The sequence below is a fragment of the Corvus brachyrhynchos genome, unplaced genomic scaffold (assembly GCF_000691975.1).
Source record: "Corvus brachyrhynchos isolate BGI_N302 unplaced genomic scaffold, ASM69197v1 scaffold146, whole genome shotgun sequence".
Taxonomy (NCBI): domain Eukaryota; kingdom Metazoa; phylum Chordata; class Aves; order Passeriformes; family Corvidae; genus Corvus; species Corvus brachyrhynchos.
The window spans coordinates 2,339,630-2,346,216 of NW_008238960.1; positions in this window are offsets into that span (position 1 = coordinate 2,339,630).

Genomic DNA, 6,587 nt, shown 5'->3' on the forward strand with positions numbered 1-6,587 from the left:
TCGGGCGGCACGGCTCGGCCAGGCCGGCCCTCACCCAGTGCGGCCGAAATTCATCTGAGGCCACTGCCCTGCCCGGCAAAGATCGTGTGACCGACAGCGATAAGCGAATTCGAGCTGCGGGGCCCGGGTGAGATTAACCCTTCTAGTGTTACAAGATTCTCCAGAACAGATGAAGCCTGCAGACATCAATCCTCCCCCAAGTCAGAGGAAGAGGAAAAGGGAAGGCACGGGAAGACAACACCATAGAGACACCAAAGTCAGTGAAGAAGGAAGAGCTGAAACCCTGAGGGAGGAGAAAGAGGAGATGCTTCAAGCTTAGAAACTGAAATTCTGTTGTAAAGCTATGATGGTGATGGACTATGATACATCAGAGTACCCATTGTAATTTCATGAAAGCATGGGGTGTGGAGTGTTCAAACAGTACTCGTGAGCAAAAATACTTGTGCTGAAATGAGCAAATGTGAAGCAGCTGTAATTTGATGAGAAGCTTGAACAGAGAGAGATGAAAGTGAGGAGGACCCTTGCTCCCAGGGAAGGAGAAGACCTCTGTTCCTGGAGATGAAGATGCTCCCAGAGATGGGTGAAGAGAACCTTTGTTTCTGAACAGCTCATCCTTAAAATGGTACCCCAGTAGCTCAAGATTGAACCCTCAAAAACAGTTGTGGGGAAAACTGTAAGTCAAGGGAAGGGACTCTCACATGCGAGCAGAGAACCAGCCCAGGCGGCTGTCTCGCTGTGACACTGAAGCCATGAGAGAACTTCTTGTGGAGATGTATCCATAGCATGAGCAAGAGAGACTCCTCTCCCTAAGTGAACTGGAAAAGATTATTATAGAGGTGGTAAACTGACTGAAAATCTCAAGGGTTGTCTTTTTACATTGTCAGTGGGAGAAAGGAGAAAGGTGGGGGGAGGAGAAGTGTTCTGAAGGTTTAGTCTGACTTTTTCTTTCTTTTAGGTCTGTTAATAAACTTCTTCATATTCTTTTAAGTTTTGTGCCTGCTTTGCTTTCTCCTAATTCTTATCTCACAGAAGGAAAATAAGTAAGTAATAGATATTTTGAACCAAACCTCTACACTTAATTGGTGTTTCCGCCCAGTTTACGAACTGAACCCACTACATAGCTCTTTAAATAACAAGAAGCAAATGAATGAAATTGAATTTATTTTTTCATGTATTAAATGAATGTGTATGACTGTTACACTTTAATACATTATGTAACTTACTTTACACATTCGACTGAGTTTTGAAATATTTAAGCCATAGACTGCCAGAGCTACGTTCCACTTTCTTGGGCAAGACATTACCACTGTGCTGGGTAATGCTATCTCTAAGGCTTTTATGTTTTAGCATAAGAGGTACTTAGAATTATTAAGTTTCATTGATTCTGAATGCCACAGTTTCTATGAGCATCTGATTTTTTTCTTATCTGTATTCTTTTAGATCTATATGCCCAAATTGTATTCAGAAATGTAATCCTCAGACACTAGAGAAAACTAATCATTTGTCTATTCCAGTTATAAATCATACCTTATTAGAGAGAATCAAATTTTGTTTGATCCCAGGGCAGAAAATTATGAACTTAATTCTTTAGAAATTGCACAGGAGATAATATCCGATAATCCATTAAGCACATCTTAATCAATATCTGTCATTGTAATGTAAAGCACACTGATAAGGATATGCATATTGCTGATTAAGAGTATGACTACAGTGGTACTCTATACAAATTTCAAAGAATTTGAACTTAATAGATTGCTAATGTATCAAACAACTAATTTGATTCAAGAGCAACAGTGAGGTATTTTGCATACATAAGAATCTGAGTCAAAATGTGTTAACACCTGCAAGCTTTAAAATACAACGGTGTCTCACATGTAATGAGAGAAACTAACTTCACATGAGAAAGTGTGTAGAAGTTTACTGTTAGCATGACCCAGTCCAAATGTTGCGTGCTGAAGTGGAAAGATTCTTACCAACTTCACTGGGCTTTATGGAAGACCTTTGCAGTCTGGTATTACATCTTTCCTTTAAAAATACTCCAAACACACAAATGGCATTTTAAAAATAAAGGATAGCTTTCACAGGAAATTAATAGGACCTGCCACACTTATACTTTGCTTTAAGCTTGTCTTGGAATGAGTTTTCTGCCTGTGTATTTATGCACTAGAAAATCCTAACTGACCTGGAGCAGATTAAGTGATTATAGTGTGTGATTCAACAAATTCCAGAAACACGTTTCAAGTCCCTGAGTCACTCACATGCTGTTCAACTGTTTATGCACTGTGAAAAATGGCTGTATGACAAGCATGCAGAAAAAACCTATTCTTATCAAGAGATTAAGTAGTTTTGTGTGGCTTCTGCTAAACTGACCTCCCAACCTCCTATCGCAGTATATGTTCTAAATAGATCCTTAAGTTCCTAATGAACTACAAGTAAATCAGGAAGGGAAATGTCTTGCATACTTTCTATGTAGACCTTTTTTAAAGCTCAAAAATAATGCTGCTTTTTATGTGATGTCGCTTGTATCAGTAAATTAGTGCCCCTGAGCACAGGTAACCACACTTCCTTTGTAAATGTAAAGGAAATGTTAATTACATTAAATAATTTCCTCTTTGCAAGACTAAGGAATGGTACTTGTAACCTCTCCTTTTCTGTCATACAAAGTCTTCTTCCAGTCTGAACAGAGCAAGCAATTCTAGGAGTTCCATTTGTTTAAGAAAATAGGTCTAAATTGATTAAACTAATCATTTTATTCTAACTGCTCTTTTTAAAGACAACTGCTGATTGCATGCCCCTTTTGTAGCTGTAGCTGAGCCTGAGATGGTACAAAATAACCATCTTGCCAGTTGTCACAACTATTTGCTCATTCTTTAATTAAACATAATATATAAAACCGTATAATTTACATCTAATTGGGAAACATCTTCAGTCAGAAGGCAGCATAGTCTGATGGCATAAGTAGAAGCTTGGGTGTCAACAGGTCTGAGCTACTGTCCAACTGGAGAATCACAGCTGGCCTGGCAACGATTCCTTAATCTTTGTGTTCAAAAATCTCATTTACTTACGAAGGATAATTTCAGTTAACCATTGACTTTATGAGTATGTGGTGAGAGTTGGTTAATATCTGTTTTGCAAACCTTAAAATAGAATAAAAATTTAGCACCAACTTGCAGGAGCAGCACACTGTGATAGGAGCAAGACTGTAGTTCAATAAAGCAAAGGAAGGATTGTAACTGCAGGTTTGTTTTAAAAAACACCAAAGAAAACAAACCCTTGTGTTTCAAAGTCATATTCTGGTTTGCCAGAGTTTAATGTTGTTGAGGAGGTGAATTGTAAATATAATAATCAAACTCCATGAAATAACAAGAGTGGGTTTATCCAAGGAGAGATCTGGAATCAGTCGAACATCACAACAATGCTTGGTGGAAGAGGCATGGGATTGAAGAAGTCCTCTCCACACTAGCTGAACACAAAAGAAAGCAGCTCTAGGGAGAAGGACCTGGGGGTCCTGGTGGACAACAAGCTGTCCATGAGCCAGCAGAGCCCTTGTGGCCAAGAAGGCCAATGGGATCCTGGGGTACCCTAAGAACCAGCAGGTTCTTAAGCAGGTCAAGGGAAGTGATTCTGCCCCTCAACTCAGCCCTGGTGAGGCCACATCTGGAGTGCTGTGTCCAGTTCTGGGCTCCTCAGGAGAAGAGAGACATGGAGCTCCTGGAGAGGGTCCAGTGGAGGGGAATAAAGATGATCAAGGGACTGGAGCACCTCTCTTATGAGGACAGGCTGAGGGAACTGGGCCTGTTCAGCCTCAAGAAGAGGTGACTGAGAGGAGACCTCATCAATGTCTATCAGTATCTAGGGAGAGTACGAAGAGGATGGATCCAGGCTCTTCTCAGAGGTGCCAAGCAATAGGACAAGAGGCAACAGGCAGAAACTGATGCACAGGAAGTTCCATATGAGGAAGAACTTCTTTACTGTAAACTGGCATATATGTTATTTAGTTCAGCTCCAAAATCAACTATTTTACCAAAGGCAGCAGCTTTTGCATTTTCCAGCAGAAATCAGATGCTAACTAAATATTATTTAGTGTAATAGGCTGATTTTTTTTTAGATATTCAGTATACATTCAAAACTTTATACTATCTTGAAATCTCACACTGCTCTTTAAAGTATCTCTTTTTTCCTCAGAAAGACTCAAAAGGAGGAAACTTTAGAAACAAAGGAACAATCTATTACTATTCATGATCTGGTATACCTATTATCAGCAGTGCACTTAACTGAACAGGCCAGCATCCATGCTGCAGTCTTAGTTAATCTCTTCCTTTTCTGATTGAGAGCTTTTTTTCTCAAACAAAGGAAAAAGCATTAAGGTAAAATATGCCCAAAGGTCCTTTTATTGCATACAAAAATTAATCAGGACCCTTTTCTCACACATGGGAATACATATGCTGTTAAATTTAAGAGAATGAAAGTGACTGCTTGTGTACTGACAGGGAAGTGGCACCTGTATTTTGGGGATAATGTCTTTCTCATCATTAGACTAAAGTTTTATCAGCCATGAAATTTTTAGATTTTTCTCTTTTGGCACAATATGCATCACCGTTTTTACATGCTTTATGTTTTGGTCTCCAGACACGCTCTTTCCTGGGAAATTTTCTGCAGCCAAAGAGAATTTGTCACAATCTGGTAAATTTACAGAGCAAACCTCTTTTATGCACAAGTGTTTTATGAGCTACACCGTTCACTAATATCCACAGGGAATGCAGAAGTGCCACAGAAACAGAATCTTCTCCATACACCATGCCCTGCCTACACTGAAAATTAAACATTGCATAAAGCACATATAAAGTTAGGCAATAAAGTTAGGCAATTACCAGACATTTACACTCTCCAGCTTGATTCTGTATTATCCTCCATGCCATAGCTTGAATCAATACCATTACTAACTTTACTGTGTGTGCCTGTATTACACACATTCAAGCCCCAATTCACTAGAAGTTGCCAACCTTCTGACTAGTAAAAGTTGCAGGTTGCCAACTTTTGCAGGGGCACACCAATCTGCTTTGAACAGGTCACCAGGCATTTGACCCCTGTGCAAGCAGGAGCTGGATGTTTTGCTGGGGACAAGTACCGATGCTGAAGGAACAGGACCGAACAGCAGACAGAATACAACTTAGCCCATGATATCATTATTGCACTAAACCCTCATTTCGTCTTTTAGGCTCCACTCCTCTACTCTTACTGTACATAGCTGAGGATTAAAGCTGGAGAATACAGGAATGTTGGAACACCCAAACATTAGCATTCACAAAAAAATATATAATACACAATAGACCAAAACAACAACCTGAAATGAATTAGAAAGAAAACAATAAGGACAAATACCCTTATTCAAGTTATGACCATCAGGAGCTTAAATTATAGTTTTTGCTTAGTGCATTAAGAAGTACTCTTCCCACCTCACCTTAGATCCCAGGATGTCCCCTTTCCAACTCCTATCTTGGGATCAGCTGATTTCTTCCAAGTAGTCCTTGAAAAATAGCTGTCAAAAAAAGCACTGTGTAATGGATGGTCCAAAAGCAGCACAAGCTATTGGATATTATGTAGCTCACTGCCACTGGGCACCTTTTGGGGACAGTTTTCCATACCTCCCAGCAGTGAGAATCGTCATACAAGGGTGGGGGAGAGAGGACCCATGTTCAGCTCAGTTCAGCCTCCCTGCAGCATGGCAATTCAGGCAACCACGCAAGCTGGAGGTTATTTTTGCTGTGTTCTGGGTCTACAAATGCCTTCCTCATACAAAAATAACAGAAGATTTCAGGTTCCCTTTTAATTGTGTGACTCTTCAGGTTTACGTTCTATTTTCTCCAGTTTTCCTCTTTAGATATGAGTAAGGGACAGTCAGTCTTCAAAAAATTTGCAAGTTAAAGTTCTTTCCTACTTACAGATTTCTAAAGTAAAAGATTTGAGAAAACAGGCAAGCATTATTAAATTCTTGCTTTAAAAAAACCACATTGATTATTTGTTTAAATGCCAGCACAAGTTTTTATGAAACTTCCCTTTCAACTGATGGGAAAAATAATTTTTTTCCTGATATTTCATACATACATTATTAGATTTGACTATGGATTTATTGATTAAACTGATCCATCATATTCAGGTCTTTTCAGTAATATATCCGTTTTGACACCTCTTGATTTAAAAGAGATTCAAAAGTTTTGAATGGAAATTCTGGTGAAAATACACCTTTTATCAACACAGAGCCATCACAGATGAGCAGAAAGAGCCCTTGGATTTCACCTGGAAAACCTGGCTTCAAGTCAGGCTTTGCAGAAGTCAGACAAGAAACCTGAATTTTATGCAAGCATCCAAAGCCCCATCCCCAATGAATGAGCAGGTTTCTCTCTCTTCTGGAAACGCTCGACCCTAGATATTTTTGAAATGCAGAAAAGACTAGGTATTTCTTAAGCATTTATCATTTCCTTGTGAAAGCAACACATGAAACTTCTAGAATAGTGAAACTTTTCAAGTTTCTGATCAGACGTGTTGAAGTTAATAGATCAATTATTAAATTTCTAGAAACAGCAGGA